The sequence below is a fragment of the Meriones unguiculatus genome, chromosome 11 (assembly GCF_030254825.1).
Source record: "Meriones unguiculatus strain TT.TT164.6M chromosome 11, Bangor_MerUng_6.1, whole genome shotgun sequence".
Taxonomy (NCBI): Eukaryota; Metazoa; Chordata; class Mammalia; order Rodentia; family Muridae; genus Meriones; species Meriones unguiculatus.
In genome coordinates this window covers 28,334,422-28,354,110 of record NC_083359.1, presented here as the reverse complement: position 1 = coordinate 28,354,110, position 19,689 = coordinate 28,334,422, and the positions used below count along the sequence as shown (strand labels likewise).

General features: G+C 37.3%; 1 long non-coding RNA gene across 1 annotated transcript in view; it reads right to left on the bottom strand.

Moving 5' to 3' along the window:
• Positions 1-3,644: 3,644 nt before the first annotated feature.
• Positions 3,645-19,689, bottom strand: part of LOC132646473 (uncharacterized) — a 29,575-nt gene continuing 13,530 nt past the window's right edge. The window contains exons 2-4 of the long non-coding RNA XR_009584767.1: positions 12,174-12,197; positions 11,849-11,909; positions 3,645-4,520 (exon numbers count right to left, since the gene is read on the bottom strand). This is a non-coding gene — a long non-coding RNA (uncharacterized LOC132646473). The remainder of the gene's footprint in view (positions 4,521-11,848; positions 11,910-12,173; positions 12,198-19,689) is intronic.

Here is a 19,689-nt window from a genome sequence, read left to right as displayed (position 1 = left end):
AAAAGCAGTGTGACAACATTGTAAAAGATCAGATACTTCAATTTCCAATGTGCTAGGATTTATTTCTCTAAATGATTGCTAACATAATTATTAGAATCAAATAACTCATTTCCTTTTTAACAAATTTCTACCTAATGTCTCATTGATCATCTTACCCAGGGTCCTCCTCCTCCTTGCCCAGCTTCGTTAGGTGTACAGGTTTTAGTATGGTTATCCTATATTATATATCTGATATCCACAGATAAGTGAGTATATACCATGGGTGTCTTTCTGCTTCTGGGATATGTCACTCAGGATGATCTTTTCTACTTCCTGCCATTTGCCTGAAATTTTCATGATTTCTTTATTTTTGATTGCTGAGTATTATTCCATTGTGTAAATGTACTACAATTTCTTTATCCATTTCTCAGTTGAGGAATAACTGGGTTGTTTCCAGATTTTGGCTATTACAAACAAATCTGCTACAAACATGGTTGAGCAAATGCCCTTGTTGTGTACTTGTGCATGTTTTGGATATATTCATAGAGAGGTATAGCTGGATCTCGAGGAATCACTAATCTTAATTGTCTAAGAAGGCACCAGAATTATTTCCAAAGTGGTTGTACAAATTTACTTTCCCTTCAGCAATGGAAGAGGGTTCCTGTTTCTCCACATCTTCTCCAGCATGTATTGTCGTTTGAGTTTTTGATCTTAGCCATTCTGATGGGTGTAAAGAATTCAAGAAGTTAAACAGCAACAAATCAAGTAATCCAATTAAAAAATAGGATACAGAGCTAAACAGAGAATTCTCCATAGAGGAATATCGAATGGCAGACAAACACTTAATTGATCAAAATCCTTAGTCATCAGGGAAATGCAAATCAAAACGACCCTGAGGTTTAACCAAAGAAAGAATTTAAGAGCAGAATTTATAATAAAAAAGGATCAGAGAAGAAAGATTTGGGATAGGTCACAGTCTTGTAATATAAAATAAACAGTGTACTTGGGAGAGAATCCTAAGAAACAGTGTACTTGGGAGAGAAACCTTTTCTAAAGACATTCATGTGTATAGTAAAATGCCAAGTTCTAGTCGCAAAGTCAGTGGAAGAGAGAAGTCACAGCATATCCCCATCGAGGATCCAGAACTCTAGGAGGGCATCATGGTTCGTGGGATGTCTTGGAGTGGCCTCCTTAGCCTACCTGTCCATAGCTATGTGGGATCTTTGCTCCTAGATTCTGACACAGTGATCTTCATCTGCTCCAGAGAAGCCTCAGAAAGGCAAATTAGATCAAATTGTTGTTCTCTTAGAAATCAGGCCCCTTGCTGCTCATCTTCTGTCCTCTAACTGGTTATGAGAAGCTGAGAGGTGACACCAGCTTTGAGCCTGAAGTTACACATAACTATTCCATTCCCCTTGCCAGCTAAGAAAGAGAGGTCCTTGACAGCAGGAGCATACAGTGATAGGTACCTATTGAGCAAGACTACTGTTGCATTCATTGTGAGGCATTGGCATCCTCCCTTGAAAACACTTAATTTTAGAAACTCCTATATGTCTGGGGAAGTTGAAATCTTTTTCTTCAGACCCTTGTCATGCTTTCTGTGACATCAGTAATCCTCCAAATAAATATTTTAATAAAAAAGGCAATTTGGCTATGTGTATTCTACTTAAACCTTCACATCCTCCCCCACCACCCATTTTGAATGAAGCAGAAAGGACATTGCAGATAGAACAGTGGGTAAAGAAAAATCTTGATGTGAGTGAGAGAAACCATGTTTCAATAATGTGGAGGACATGAGAGGAAGACCCCTAATGACAAACTCTGCCCTCCACACCCACGTGCAAATGTGTACACATACCCTTTCCAACAGACAACCACAGTATGTGCATACATACATTCAAGTCAATCAAACGTAAACACTGGTGATTTGGATTACAACTTCCAAGGGCACATGCAGCAAGCTTATTGTGTTACTATGGTAATGACTTCGAGGGTGGGAAGAATGTAAGGGCTATGAGAATTATGACCTCCTTCACATAAACTTCAGAGGTCTCGTGAATTGCCAGGGAGCCCCAGTGGAGACTCATCATGGAAAAATCCTCCAGGAGCTCCTTACCTCATCATGACTGGGAAGTTTCCTCTGAGCAGTGTTTAGCAGAGCCATATTTAAGCTGTGGGCTGGCTTTCCCCAGGGTCCGATGATTGTTCAAGGTTCCCGAATAAACTGCATTGAAAAAAAAAAAAAAAAAAAAAAGAAATGAGGGCCCTGCAGAGTGCCCTCTACAGTACTAACTACTAGACAAGCTATGAGAGTAGGCTTGTCTCAGAGATGCCAGTGCAAGCAGAGCCACCAGCATTCAAGGCTAGCCTGAGGTAACTGTCCTCAGGTCTTCAAACAGTGACTACTGTTGTTCAGACTGAGTCCAGAAAAGGCATGGAACCAGGGCTGTCAAATTACTAAAATCCCCCAGGGTCCCCAAAAGATTGCAGGCCAAGGACAGTAACTATGAAACATTAAAGTTTAGTATATTCCTTGTTGGGATTTAAAGTTCCTTGGAGGCTTTTTTTTTTTTTTTCATGATGCCCACATCTCTGCTTTTAAATGGGCATGTCCACCTACTGCTCATATAACTTGTGTATTTCAGCAGCTTGTTTTGATTTTATAGGCTCACTTCTAGAGGGAATTTGCTTCAAGATGAATTGTGATGGGAGTCTTGCTCATGTCTAATTTAGAGACGAATTTGGATTTGTACTTTTCAGTTGTTGTCTAAGTCACTGGAGTGCTATTGAGATAGAAAATGAATGCATTTTATGTGTGAGAAAGATGTGTTTTGGAGGGTCAGGGAAGAATATTACAGCTTGAATGAGTCCTCCAAGTCTCATTGTGATGGTCTGAATTTGAAATGTGTCCTACAGACTCATGCTTTGACTACTTGTTCCTCGGCAGCTAGAAATGTTTTAGAGGTCTGTGGAGCCTTTGTAGTGGGAGGAGTTAATAGAGGAGTAATAGAGTAATAGAGGAGTTAATTAGTGGAAAGATATCACTAAAAGTGGTCATTTGAACATACTCTAGTCTCCATTTCCAGCAGATCTTTGCTATTTGGTCAGCTATGAGGGATTGGAATCTCTCAGAAACCATGAGCCACAACAAATGTTTTCACTCTATATTGTCTTTCAGGTATTTGTGTCAGAAAACAAAATAAAACAAAACACAGTAACTGCTTTTGTACTTGGTCTAAGATTCAGACATTTAGGAAGTTATTAGTTCATGAGGAAGACTTTGCCTTTTTGTCATGGTGCCTGGCTTGGTATCATTATAATTAGAGTAGGTTATAACTTGAAAAATTGAAATGACCTGGTTTCCCTGTGCGATTCATGTACCATTTTGATTCTTCACCATGCTCTGGTGCAACATGAAGACCCTCCCACATACTTTAGGTCTTCTCAGCTTCCACCACTGTAGTCAAGTCAGGTGTGGTAGCCCATGCCTTTCATCTCAGCCTTAGGGAGACAAAGGCAGGAAGATCTCTGTGCATTTGAGTTCAGCCTGGTCTACAAAACTAGTCTAGGACAACCAGGGTTTGTTATGCAGAGAAATTGTGTTTTGAAAAACAAAACAAACAACCAACAAAAATAAACAATAACAAAGCAGAACTGTGGTCAATTTATTTTATTTCAAAATTATCCAGTCTGATGAATTCAGTTGAACGGCAGCATGAGATGGACTAAGTCATTAGTACAGAGTTCCAAAATCAAGGCAGTACTTTTAACCTTACTTTTAACAGAAGTTTAATATATTTCTATAAAAGTATGCACATCAGAGAAGCACACTAAGGGAGTCATTGTAGCTGGCCTCACTAATCACAGGTTAAAAACAACAACATGATTTTAGCCTCACAAAAGCTTTTCTTAGTTTCTAAATCCCTGTACAAATGAAAATGTGCAGATGATACCTTGGTGCTTTGATTGATAGCTCTGTGTTTGTTCTTTAAACTATGTGAGTAAACCTAAATGTGTATTTACCTTTCCAATCTCTCAGCTGTCACTTTTGATTCCATCTCAGCTGATGCATCAGGATCACTTACCATCCTTTCCATTGTGTTTTCCTTTCTATGATCTTGACCTACAAATAATATTCATCCATCGTCTTGGAATCTGGCTAGTTCATTCAAACTGCTCTCATTATATTTTGATCACACTCCCTAGTTGCCTTCACTGGAAACACTGATCTTAAACCAACAAATTGAACGAAGCAAAAAAAAAAGTCAAGTCAGGTCAGTTTCATGCTCTTGAATCATCTTCCAATTTACTAGCTTGTTTTATGTCAGGTAAGTTTAGTTGTCTTGTACTGACTCATCGCCCAGCAGAAGGTATGGCTCCTTCTCCAGCATCCACTTACATAGAGTCTTATTCCCTTTCACATGATAACAGCTACCCCCTACAGAAAGATTTCTCCCTAGCATCCACCTTGTATCTAACTATTCTCTGTAATCTTAAGTAACATGTTGTACTTTGTGTAGATGTTCAACGCCATCAGAATCCTGTTTGGGAGAGAGAAGGGAGAAAGGGATCACTCACCTATGGAAGAGTAAGAACAAACAACAGCAGTCTGTTGGCTTTCACATCACAGTCAAGTAAAATCAGTGGGGTTGCTGAGTCTTATAGAACTTAAAGGATTAAGTAGCAGGTATCACCAAAATTGTTTTTTCTTAATCAAGGTGATATATCCTGTGGTAAGTTAACACAACTTACTATTAGTTGGGCTCTCTTTCTGACTTTCCAGATTCATGGTTCTCCATGAGGATACTAAGTTTTTCCTTCTTTGCTTACAACTTGGTTTTGAGCCAAGGAAGCAATCCATTTTTAGATTCTTGTTTTTTTTTTTTTTTTTCTTGACTTGGTAAGATAGATCCAATTGCACTGTTTCAGTTTAATTTCTCTTCAATGGAAACAGTTTGTGTGCCTGTATATCTTACAATTTCATCATCTTAGGGTACATTTGGTTTTACTTTTTACAGTTTTCTTTTAGTCTTTATCAGACAAATACAAAACTGTTTTATTCCAGTGCTGATTGGGTAATGACTGCATTCCTAGTCTACATTGCTCAATACCCCATCCCCTCTCACTTCTAGATCTTGTGAAATTGTCTGACATTAGATAATCATATTAGGTGAGGTTTTTTTTATTATCTATGAAGAAATGTGTTGATCATCTTGTCAATACAAATTATTCTTTTAAGAATTCAGCTTTAGCCAGACTCTGTGGTACATGCCTGCAATTCCTGCACTAGGGGAGGTAGAGGCAGAAAGATCTCGGTGAGTTTAAGGCCAGCTTGGTCTACAAAGCATGTCCAGGACAGCCAAAGCTACCCAGAGAAACCTTGTCTTGAAAAAACAAATTAATAATAATAATAATAATAATAATAATAAAAGAATTGAGCTTTACTTTAGATAATAATAAAGTTTGCAAGGGCTCTTTAGCATTTTTTAAGGCATCAAAAATAAATAATGAAAATCTGTCATTGTAGACTTTAAGAAAAAAATAGTTATGAATATACAGTACCTGGAATTGGGAATCTATACAAAAGAATTATTGTTAGTTGGGCCTCAAACTAATAGTGATTCACTTTTCACTCTTTGTTTAATCATTAAGAGCACACATCTCATTGACCTATACATTGATTCAAACAGCAGGGCCTTCTTTTTGGCACTTTTCTCACTCATAGGGAAGATCAGGAAAGACATATAATTTAAGAGCAATTAGAATTTGGCTGAATCATTTAGATATTTGTATATTTTCTGATACCCTGAGTTAGTAAAACCCTAAGGGATATAGAATATTCCTACACAGTACCAACATCCAAGGCTTAGGAAAGCCATCTTTTTTAAATGGGAGACTTTTATGTAAAACTAAATTCAAACAAAAATAATCTGGTGACTGAAGTATCACTGTGAAGATTAATTAATCCCTCACACAAGAGCTAAACGACAATGACACATACTATATGAGGATAGCCACAGTTTTAATAGCATGCCACAGCCAGGAGGGTAATTGACTGCCCAACTGTGACTGCTTCGCTAATGCTGATTCAAGTTCTCCAGTATTCCCCACAAAACTGTCACTCTCCTTCAGACAGAGGACACTTGTGACCTTCCACAGTCGTTTAACCCTTGTCTGTTTCCCCCATCTTGAAAATAATAATGCTGTAATCAACGTGACCCTCATGGGAGGCAGTGGATGCTTTCTTCATTGCTTTTAAAGATGTTTTATGGAAAGCAGTATGAGCACTTCCAAGCATGCTGTGGTGTAATGAGAATTTTTTTATTAGAAGTCTTAGTGAGAGGCTACTTAGCTGATTACAAGCACAGGGTATAAAGGAGTCAAATTGTGCCCTGTAGCCCTATGTGAGTCAACACATATAAGTTCTATATCTAGGCCTGATATAAATGTGACTGCCACTGCTCAAAAGGAGTGATAATTGGTAGATATTTTTAAGAGAATACAACAAAACTATATTTGAACCACTTTTCTTTCTTTCTTGGGTTTGCTTTATTTGATTTCAGAGATATGATTCAAAACATTCAGATTTTAATTCATTAGTTACATTTCAAATAATAAAAAATCTTTTAAAAGATGACAGAAATTCATAAAGTCCAGAAAGGGATGAAGAACTATGTATGGGAGACTTTGGGAGGATCAGGAGGGGATAGATATGTTTTAATAATAATATATTCATACATAAAGTTATTAAATTATACATAAAAATACATTTGACTAAGGCTTCTTCTGAGAGTTTCAAGTTCTTTTTTTTTGAAACAATAAAAATGAATATTTGTGTTTTTATTATGTATAAATACAGTTGGGAAAACAATTTTACAAGTTGTGTCCTGCTATGTCTTGTTTTAATGTTGTATTTTAGCATCATGAATAATGTTCTCCCCTGTTTTTCAGATTGACTGTGTAATTGCTTCATTGAGGCCAGCCTGGGCTACAGAGTTCTAGGACAGCCACTCTACATAGAATACACTTCTCTCAAAAAAAAAAAAAAAGAAAGAAAGAAAGAAAAGAAAACTATTAGTAGTAAGTCTTCAGATTGGGATTCAGTTGCTACAGTTTGAATCTCATCTATTTTCTGTGTTATCAGAGGACTTTAACATTTCTCTCTCTTTTTTTAAAACTTTATTTAATTAATTACACTTTATTCACTTTGTATCACAGTTGTAGCCCTCTCCCCCATCTCCTCCTAATCCCACCCTCCCTCCCTCTTCTTCTCCTATGCCCATCCCCCAGTCCAATGATAGGGAAGGTCTTCTTCCCCTTCCCTCTGACCAGAGCCTGCATATTGGGAAAGGATCTTCACCATCCCTATATTTGACAGAGGGTTAATATCCAGAATATATAAAGAACTTAAGATGTTAAACAGCAACAAATCAAGTAACCCAATTTAAAAAAAAAAAAAATGGAGTACAGAGCTAAACAGAGAATTCTCAATAGAGGAACATTGAATAGCAGAGAAACACTTAAAGAAATAGTCAATGTCCTTAGTCATCAGAGAACTGCAAATCAAAACAACCCTGAGATTTCACCTTACACCCATCAGAATGGCTAAGATAAAAAACTCAAGTGACAATACATGCTGGAGAGTATGTGGAGAAAGAGGAACCCTCCTCCACTGCTGGTGGGAATGTAAACTTGTATAACTTTAGAAATCAATCTGGCACTTTCTCAGACATATAGGAATAGTGCTACCTCAAGACCCAGCTATACCACTCCTAGACATATATCCAAAAGATGCTCGAGTTTCAATTTCTTTATAACATGGACTCAAAACAAATAGATTCCTGGTGGGATACACCTCAAAATTACATGATATGCTTACTTAAACTTGAATTTTCAGGAAAAAAAATAAAAATAACATTCATTCATAACATTTATGAAGAAAAAAAGAGATACTTTTATCTGCAGAATTGTTATAATCCGAATTCTGGGAAAGATACCAGAATAAATAAATCTGACAGCACAGCTCATTCAGTTTGTTACAAAAGCAGGACACTTGTCAATAGTCCCTCTGTGGTCAGTAGGCCTGTGTTGAACTTTGAGGTTTGTGTATTTGGCATGTTATCAAAGCTTCAATTGTTGTAATTATTTTTCATCTGAGGGCATTGGGGACACATAGTTTAGATAATTCAGCATTTTTTCAGTCCTCTTCCAATAATAACTTCTTGAATAGGTTTTGGGAGCTATTTAATGTATGTGGTTCAGACGGTGTGAAACCTGTTCTGGGAATTTGAAATTGAGCTCATGGCTTAGTCAAGAGCAACATGATTGAGTACCTTAAGCTTCTCTGAAATCAGTGAAAAACCTTCCAAGATGGCAATCTAAAATGGTGGTTGAATATATTTTTAAATAATTTGCAAACAAATTAAAACACAATGAAAATAGTTAAAATAAATCCCTTATATTTTTGGTTGTGAGACTAGCCTTAAGGGAAATAGAATAGACAAAGTGGATGGATTAGGTGGGGGTGGGGTGCATTACGGACTGGACAAGAGTCAGGGTGGATATGGAAATAGATATCATGTGAAGGAAGGATAAAGAGAGTGCTAGGAGAGACAACTGAAATGGAGGGGCATCTCTGGGATAAGCTAGCAAAGTTGCAATGAGATTGACCCAAGCAATAGGACTGAACTGGCCATATCCAGGCAAGATTTCCAATGGAGAAATTGGGATATCAACACAACCACAAAATATTTGAACTAGAATTTGTTTGTTCTGCTTACAAGATGTGCAGGGGTAAAGATGGAGCAGAAATTGAGGAAGTGAGACTCACCAATGACTGTTTAAGCTTGAGACCTATGCCATGAGAGGAAGCCCACCTTTGACAGTTTTAATGATATTCTGCTATGCTAGCAGATAGGAACCTATCATAACTGTCACTAGAGAGGCTTCACCTATCTTTGATACTGTTAATGATATTCTACTATACTTGCAATCACGAGCCTAGAATAATTGTCCACTGAGAGGCTTCATCGAGCAACTGATGGAAACAAGTGCAGAGACCCATAGCCAACCATTAGACAAAGCTTGATGAATCCCCTGGAAGAGGGAGAAGAAGGATTAAAGGAGTCAGAGGGGTCAAGGACTTCACAAGAAAACCTACAAAATCAACTAACCTGGATCCATAGGGGCTCACAAAGAATGAACTGCCAACCATAATCATGCATGGGACTGACCTAGGCCCTCTGCATGTATATAACATTTGTGTAGTTTGGACTTTATGTGGGACTTCTAACAGTGGGAGCAGGGACCATTTTTGATTCTGTTGCCTATCTTTAGGACACATTTCCCCTACTGGGCTGGCTTGTTAGCCTCGATAGAAAAAGATGGGACTAGTCTTAATGCTAATTGATATGCCAAGGGGTCGATATTCATGGGAGGCTTACCCTTTTCTGAATAGAAAGGGAAGAGGAGAGGCTGGTGGGGAAAAGGACTGAGAAGAGGAGAGAGAAGAAAAAGGAGTCAGAATGTAAAGTAAATAAACAAATTAATTAATTTAAAAAACTTGACAAACATAAGATCTATTTATACTCTGAAAATAGAAAGTCTGCCCAGTGACATGAATGCATTAATGACAAGAATTTTAAATATGGTAGAGCACCTAATAAAGCCCTTTCATTTTCTTACAATTTCTGTTGTATGAGTAAATTTAAATCACAACTCATCCCATTATCCTGACCCCCAACACCCAGCAAGCATTCCCTGGGGACCCATAGGCCAATCTGGCCAGGGAAACAGATAGCATAACTGTAGATTTTGACTGCTTCCTCCTTTCCTTCAAATCCAATTCCCCAATCTCATTCCCAGAGCTTAAAACCAACAGTTGCCAAGACAATGTTTGTCTACTAGAGATCAGGAACCCTACCATAGGCCCTAAGAATCAGCATAGCTGAAGCACAAGAAAAATACTTCAAAATAGCCTTTATGAATAAATAGATATCCTTAAGGGGAAACAAATAAATCCTTTAAAGAAATATATGGAAACACAAACAAACAGCAGAAGGAAATAAAACAATGGAGACCTGAAAGTGGAAATATTATCAATAAAGAAAATCCAAGCAGAGGCAAATCTGGAAAGGAAAGATTTAGGAATAAAACATGAACTTTAAAGGCAAGCCTCACCAACATAACACAAGAGATGGAAGAGAAAAATATCAGCCATTTGAAGGCACAATATAAGAAATGAATATTTGGGGAAAAAAGTTAAATCTGAAATAATCCTGACACAAAACACAAAGGTACCTGGGACACCGTAAAAACACCAAATCTAAGAATAACAGGAATAGAGGAAGAAGAAACCCAGATCAAAGTTGAAGAAAAGATTTTCAACTGATCATAGAAAAAAAAGTATCTTAACCTAAGAAAGTAGTTGCCAAAGGAGGTACAAGAAGCACACAGGATACCAAGTGGACCAGACCACAAAATAAACTCTTTTTTGCACATAATCATCAAAACACTAGATATACAAAACAAAGGAAGAATATTAAAAGCTACAAAGGAAAAAGACCAAATTACATATAAAGACAGATCTATCAGAATAATACCCAACTTCTTAATGGATATTCTAAAAGTCAGAAGGGCCTGCTCAGATTGTTGAACATACTCTTAAAAGTAATAAATGCCAGACCACTTTACTACACCCAGGAAAACTTTCATTCATAATAGATGGGAAAACAAGATATTACTAGATAAAATCAAATTTAGCCATCATGCATCTATAGAAGGCATTAGAAGAAAACTTCCAAGTTAAAAAGTTTAACCACATCTATGAAAACACAGGGAATAAACCATCAAAGAAGGAGAAACACCCCAGTCATAAACACACACACCACAAAAACAAAATAACAGGTATCAGGAGGGAAGGGGCTACAGCTGGGATATAAAGTGAATAAATTGTAATAATCAAAAAAATAAATTAAAAAATAAATTTAAAATATTAATATTTATTATTGATTTATCTTTTACTTAAATAGCAGTTATTCTTAAACTAGCTATATACCCAAATCTGTGTATGGAGAGTAGGATTTATTTAATTAACCTAGAGCACCATGCTGGGAAATACTAACTCCATCCTAAACCTCCAAGCCCTCATAGTTTCCTCCCATTCAGATTTCACACATTACTTTTTGTCATATCTTAGGTCAAGTTTATCTCTCCTGGTGGTTCCAAGTCTTCCCCTACTGATCTCTCCTCTCTGACCCCTCCCACTCGCTTCTTTCTCCTACCCTCCCTGACCAGGATGTCCCACCCTATTCTCTCCATTGCTCAGCGTTGGCTGGTTGTTTTATTGGCAATACAGAGAACAAACTTGAGACAGGTGATGCTTAGAATAAACATCACAATGCAATATCCAGGTTGAAAACAGATAATGGGGTAGGGAAATTAGCATTTGTGTGAAAAAGGGTAAATTGTATACATTACACAAGAATATTATACCAACAGGAAATTAATGCACAAAATAGCCAACTTTATCAGATACAGCGAGGGTGACTCTAAGAGACAGGATCAGAGGACTAACTACAACTAATAAATAGAGACATTTTGTACTAGTCACTTCACAGAACACTTGAAAGGTCTAAAAACAAGAAGAAATCATACCCAAAAGGATTGGACCTCAAGAATTAATAAAGTAGGGATAAAATCTATAAAACAGAACCAAACAAACAGGAAAAAGAAAAAGCACAAAGAATCAAAAAGAATTGTTCTTTTTTCAAATAAAATTATTAAGATTGATAAAACCCGATTAGTATTAACCAAAAGGCAGAAAAAGATATCTAAATTAACAAAATTAAAGAGAAAAAGACATACGTACCAACAAACACCGAGGAAATCCAGAGAACCGTGACAATTTAAAGTCCACGAAATTGGAAAATCTAAAAGAAATGATTAAATTTCTAGATACATATCATTTACGAAAGTTAATTAAATTTCAGATAAACAATATAAACAGCCCCATAATCCCTACTAAAAGAGAAAGATCATCTACCATGACCAGGTATGCTTCATCTAAGAGATGTAGAGATATTTCAATATACGTAAACTAATAGATATAATACACCATATAAACAAACTGACAGACAACAACACATGATTACCTCTGTAGATGCAGAATAGGCATTTGACAAACCGCAACATACCTTCATGATAAAAGTCCTGGAGAGCTTAGGGATAAAAGGGACATACCTCAACAAAATGAAGACAATTTACAGTAAATCCATAGCCAATAGCAATCTAAATGGAGAGGATATCAAAGTAAATCCACCAAAATCAGAAACAAGACAAGGTATCTGAGTTTCTCAACATATTCAATTTATTACTTGAAGTCTTAGCTAGAGGAATAAGGCAACTGAAAGAGATCAAAAGGATCTTTTTTGGAAAGGAAAAAGTCAAAGTATTTGCAGATGATAAGATTGTATACATAACCAAACCAAAAATTCCACCAGGAAAATCCTACAGTTAATAAGTACTTTCAGAAAATTAGTTGAACACAAAATTAAATCACAAAAATCAAAGGTACACAAATGATAAAATGGACTGCAAAAGAAATAAAAAAAAAAACACCTTTTATAATAGCACCAAACAATATACAAAACATTGTGGTATCTCTAACCAAGCAAGTGAAAGACTTGTATAATAGAAACTTCAAGTCATTAAGGAAAGAAATTGAAGAAGATAATAGATGTTGGAAAGATCTTTCAGGCTCATGTATCACCTCATGGGTCAATAGGATTAATGTAGTAAACATAACCATATTACCAAAAGCAATCTATAGATTGATCAATGAAATCCTTATCAAAATTCCAACACAATTTTTTACAAATATTGAAGAGACAGTTTGCACCTTTATATGGAAACATGAAAGAATCCAAGATAGCTCAAATATTCCTGAACAATACAGCACTGCTCGAAGCATCACCATCCCTGATTTCAAAGGAATAGTAGTAAACACAGCATGATATTCGTATAAACACAGACATGTTGATCAACAAAATTTAATTGAAGACCTAGACTGTAAATGTTGCTTTTATTTTTCTCAGAAGAGGGAACGAGATGAGAGGTGCATACAAGCTTTACAAATACACCGCTTGGGGGAAGCCCAGAGCATTTCTATCTAACTATCCCTAGGCCTAGGCCTGGACTCTTCTCGCCTCGATCTAACTAATCTTCTGCAAGACTGGCCATTGAAGGCTTCAGCTTCCAGGCTTCATCAGCTAACCTAGGCTTAATTTTTTTTTCAGGCCTTCAAGCCTTACTGCTGAATAAACTCACCCTTTCTAGTTCTTTCTATATTCTGGCTGGCTGATTCAACTCAGCTGTTCCGACTCAAAACTTCTCTCCAAGTTGACTGATTCAAGCTGGCTACTCTCTGCTTCTCACTGAATTGCTCTGCTTGGAAAAAGTGACTCTAAATTCAAAGAACTGAACTGCAGGGAGCTCAGCTGCACTCAACTGAACAACACACGTACGTGTACTCTACAAACTTTCTCCACAAACTCTACAATATTCCTGTACCCATACTGTACTGTCTTTCTATCTGTCTCTGTCTCTCTCTCTGTCTTTCTGTCTCTCTTTCTCTCTCTCTTCCTCTCTCTATTGTTCCTAAGCAGCCTCTCTTTCATGAGAGTTGGATGTATCCTATCTCTTCCTCATTCCGTCAAATCTTTCTCTGATTTGGAACTTAGTCTGTCCCTCAATAGAGGTCATTATTTGGGATAAAAGCTGTGTTTTGTCTATATTCTAGCCAGAAGGGCTAGGGGTGTGTACTCCAGCTGCAGGGATTAAAGATGTTGACTAAGGGCATGTTTGTATTCCAGCCAGATCACACTGCAATCCAGGGTGTGTTTGCTATCCAGCCAGATCTCATAGACATAGAAGGTCTTTTGATGTGATCCCTTACCAAAGCTGCCATGATGCTGGATTAAATTTGCACTACATCAGACATAACTTTGCAAACATACAGACACCTGATTTTTTATGAAGAAACTAAAAATAAACACTGGAAAGAAGGCATCTTTAAGAAACGATGCTGCTCAAATTGAATGTGTGCATGTAGAGGAATGCAAATAGAGCTATATTTATCACCCTGCATAAAACTCAACTCCAAATTGATCAAAGACATCAACCAGATACACTGAACTGGGTAGAAGAGAAAGTGGAAAATAGCTGTGGACTCATTGGCACAGGAGACAACTTTCTAAACAGAACATGGTTAACACAGGCACTATAATCAACAATTAATACATGAGACTTTAGAAAACTAAAAAACTTCTGTAAGGCAAAGGATACTATTATTCAGACAAAGCAGCATCCTAAAACTGAAATATATATATATATTTTTTACCAACTACACATCTGATAGAGAACTTAATATGCAAAATATATAAACTAAAAACACTAGACATAAAATATTCTACTTAAAATTATAAACAGTGAAAACTGTACACCTAAAGAAGCTATGCAAGAAGGAGGACTCTGTATAAGATGATCAATCCTCATCCAGAAAGGCAAATGAGATAGACATCAGAAGAGGGATAAAACAGAAAACATGTCAGAAGCCTACCACAGAGGGTCTCTAAAAGACTCCACCGAGCAGGGTATAGACATAGATGCTGAGACTCATAGCCAAACTTCAGAAGGGGAGATGAAAGACCTGGAGGGGACAGGAGCTCCAGAAGAAGAGCAACAGAACCAAAAATATGACCCCAGGGGTCTTTTCTGAGACTGATACTCTAACCAAGGACCATGCATGGAAATAACCTAGAACCCCTGCACAGATGTAGTTCATGGTAGCTCAGTGTCCAAGTGGATAACCCTAGTAAGGAGAACAGGGACTGTCTCTGACATGAACTCAGTAGCTGGCTCTTTGATCACCTCCCCTGAGGGGGATACTGCCTTACCAGGCTACAGAGGAAGAGAATGTAGCCTGTCCTGATGAAACCTGAGAAGGTAGGGTCAGATGGAAGGGGAGGAGGACCTCCCCTATCAGTGGACTGAGGGAGGGACATGGGAGTAGAAGAAGGAGGGAAGATGTCATTGGGAGGGGGTGAAGGAGGGAGAAACTGCTGGGATACAAAGTGAATAAATAGTAATTAATAAAAAATTAAAAAAATAAAACGGGGTACCATTCTAAACAGAAAATTCCCCAAAAAAAGAAAAACTTCAAATGTCTGAGAAACCCTTAAGGAAATGTTCAACAACCTTAGTCATCAGAGAAATGAAAATCGAAACTATTTTCAGATTTCACCTTACACTTACCAGAATGACCAAGATCAATAAAACAAATGACATTTTATGCTGGCAAAAATGTGGAGAATGGAAAGCTTTCATCCATTGCCGGCATTAGTACAAACTTTTACAGCCACTATGGAAACTAGTTTGGTGTTTTCTCAGGAAAATGGTAATCTATGTACCCTGACATCCAGCTACACCACTCTCAGCATATACCCAATGGTCACTTCATCCTACCACAAATACACATGGTCAGCCGTGTTGATTGCTTCTGTTTTCATATTATCCAGAAACTGGATACAACCCCGACATTTCTCAATAGGTGTGTGGATAAAGAAAATGTGGTATATTTTCACATGAGACTATTGTGTAACCATTAAAGATGAAATTATAAAATTTTCAGGCAAATGGATGGAACAAGAGAAAAATATCCTAATTATGTAATCCAGACTAAGAAAGACTAATAAGGTATGTATTCACTTCTATGTGGATATTAAGTCATTGCTAATCAAGCTACAATCTGTAGAACCACAGAGGTTAGATATAGTATAAGGGAATGGGGGTGGGGGACAGATAGACCTTCCAAGAAAAACTAAATAGAATACATAGTTTTGGATGTGCGTGTGTGCGTAGAAGGGAAGTAGAAAGAGAGGGTCAATTTAGGAAGGAGAAGTTAGAGGGAGGAAATGCAGAGAGGGAATGCAGGCAGCTAAAATTAAAGGGCATTTGAGGAGTAGTATGAAAGCCTAAAACGACAGAAGCTTCCTAAACTATATAAATGGTATAAATGAAATCACCTAATGATTGGGGAGACAGAGCCACAAGCTGACATATCTTGTCACCAAATGAAACTAATTATTCTGGGAACAGGTTACGTTCTAATTGAGCTGTTGGCCAAAAGGGTTTCATGGAAATCCAAAACACCCAGGCTGTTGAAAAGACAATAGGTTTCTTTATTTTTTTCACTGTATATATCCATTGGTATTTAATAATTAATTGACAATTGATGAGAGATTGATGACAATACACTCCCATGAAACCATTTACAAATAGCTCTGTGTGAACTGACTAGCTCCTGAGGTGTCTACTGAAAATTCCCTTTAGGGACTGAAGAGATGGCTCCACAGTTAAGAATACTGGCTGCTCTTGTGGTGGGCCAGTGTCTGGCTTCAAACACCCACATGGGGCTCACAATCATCTGTAACTTCAGTGCCAAGGGATCTCTAATAATCTCTTCTGATCTCCCCAGGAACCAGCCACTCACTCACATGGTATACATGCATATCTGCAGGTGAAACAGTCATATACACAAAACAAATAAATCAATCATTTAAAAGGTCATTACTGAGCAGTATGTTTCATACGATCTCAGATGTGGTTCAGGTACATGCACAATACAATTACAATCCAATCCATGTATGTAATACATGGACAATAGGTTTCTTTCCGCAAACTGAAGGAAAGGATCTATATTACTGAAGACAAGACTCACATAACTCAATAAACTTGGAGAAATCAAGCTTGTGCCTACACAGAAACTTCCCCCTTAGTGCTAGACTCTTTGTTGCAGGAAGGTGCCCTGTGCGCCATCGAAAGAGAAACATAAACACCAACCCAGCCACAAACCCATCCTCTACAAAAAGTACCCAACTACAAAATCTGCTCATTTAATGGTGGCACAAAGCCTGTGAGAATAACCAACAAATAATTGATTTTACTTAGGGCCCACTTCATGAGAAGGAACCAGTATCTAAGGCAGCTTGGATAACCAAGAACCTGATATTGGTAGGGCAGAGATTTGGGTAAAATGGCTCCTAGTGACATTCTGCTATGCTATAAATAATTTCCTGCACAGCCATTATTACAGAAACTGCCTCCTGAAGCAGATGGGAGCAAAAACAGAGACCAAAAGCTAGATAATGTGCAGAGATTGAGAGACCTTCTAACATTCAACCATAAATGTGATGTCTCCATCAAATTCCTTTGCTCAGGGCTCAGGGAACTGTGCTGAAGATGGTCGGAATGAGTGTAAGAGACAGAAGAGATAGGGCCCACCAAGGAATCAAGGTCCTGTAAATCCACAGGGTTGATGCTCATTTGAATTCACAAAACCTGGGGCAGCATGAATAGGGCCTGCAAGAGTCTGGGCCAGATAGTGTTCTAGAACTGAAAGAACTGGACACATGCGCTCATCACTTACCCAAAAGCTATTGCCAATTGATAACTACTTGTAAATGAAAATTTAGTTCTCTCCAAGGGGATATAAAATACTCTTAAGGGTAGGCTGCATCTCTAATAGTAGATGGCCAACAGAAAACAGACTCAATGGCAGAAAACAAAGTCAGTGGTGGTTTCTAGTTTCACAAGGTCGTGTTACAGCTTTTAAAATACATATTTTTTACATACATCAACCCCCCCCACACACATTTTTTCTCTTTTTCACCCTGCAAGTTTTTGTGCATCTACTACATCTCTTAGTTTTATGTTTTTATCAAATTACTTAGTATGTGAGGGACTCAGTCCCTCTGAGCTATTTCTTGCGCCCTTTTACTTGGGTTCTTTTCTTTCTGTTTATTTTGTCCTATTTCAGTGTTTTATATTTTGTGTCATCTTATTATATTTAAGCTTAGTTTATTTTCTCTTAGAAGCCTATTTATTTTCTGAGGAGACACAAATAGGGGATAAATCTGGATGTGAAGAAACGTGGAAGGAACTATGAGGATTAAAGCTAAGAGAATCTATAATCAGGGTAGAAAACTAAAATCAAACAATTTTTCTAGGTGTTCCAGGTATAGTGACACATACTTTCAATCTCAGTACTCAGGAGGTAGATTCAGGAGGATCTCTCAGAGTTCAAAGTCAGCTTGGTCTATATGATGTGTTCCAGGCCAGCCAGGATTTGATAGTGAGACCTTGTCTCAAAAACAAACAAACAAACAAACAAACAAACAAACAAACACAAGATCATCATCCACACATGGGATAAGAAGCAGTCGCCAGGAATGTCAGGGATAAACCAAGGAAGCTATCCTGATCAAGAGTACTGGTGAGCCCAGTTTGGGTCATAATACTTACATTAAAAGATTTGTCTTTTTAATATATATATATATGTGTGTGTGTGTGTGTATCTATTATATATATGTAAATATGTATATATATATATTTAAATATATATAGATATATTTAATTGTAGAGGAATTTTAATCTAACATCATGGCTGCTCTTAGAACACACCTTTAATCCCTTGGGCTGGAATATAGACATTCCACAACTTTAATTCCTTTGGCTGAAATTTTTTGAACACCTCGAATCCCAAACCCTGACATCTAATTGGATGGCAGATAAGGTGACAAATAAGAAAAAGATTTGACAGAATTAGTAAGTGGCAAGATATACCTAACAGTCATGAGAACAGACAGGAAAGATTACTTTTAGCAGTACAGAGGAAGAGAGAGAGAGAGAGAGAGAGAGAGAGAGAGAGAGAGAGAACTGAGATAGATGTATTTGTAAAGCTTGTGTGCAGATCTCATCTCATCCCTCATCTGAGGTAATAAAAGAATATTTACGGGGTCTGGAGAGATGGCTCAGTGGTTAACAACACTGTTTCTGTTCAATTCCCAGCACCCACATACCCACATGGCGGCTCACAGCTATCTGTAACTCCATTTCCAAAGCATCTGATAGGGTCAAACTAATGCACTTAAAATAAAATTAAATACATTTTAAAAAGAACATTTATAGCTAATAATAATAAATTAAAAAAAAACAAAAAGAAATATTGAAAAATATGTAAAACATATAAAAGGAAGATCCTTCAGAAGATACTACTTTTTTCATTATGCTGTAAAGAATACTCAATAAGGTACAATAAAATTAAGATATTCAATCTCGTTACAAATTTGTGTGTGTAAAATATTTTCTACAGTGGCTGGCAAGTGTGTACTCAGATTTGTTTGGGTGGAATGCGTCTGGGTGTGCATAAAACAGTGGCAGAACCTTGCTGACACTGCATCTCTAAGGATCGAGGTGGCAACCATGACAACCTACAGTGGACCATTTTCCTTGCAATAACAAGTAGCTCTAGGAAACAGAACAGATGATGTTCACCCACCAGAACTCACATCCCCTGAAAGGTTTCTGGGCTGTCTTTACAAAGCACAGCCTGTGAGTACAGGATAGGTACTCTTGTTAGGTATCACCCTTTTTCCTAGTTAAAACTCGAATCCCTTTTATAATGTCAATGGAACCCCAGAGTTCAGTTCATAAAGGAAGGGGTTTATTTATGTATAATTTAGCAGGTTCACCATGAATAATACATTGAAGTTTTGAGTAACACCGTATCTTGAGGCTTTATGAGTCACATCAGGTTAAAGGCTTGCTTTCACCAGCACCTTTTGACGGAACCAAAATATTTTTAATTTTATT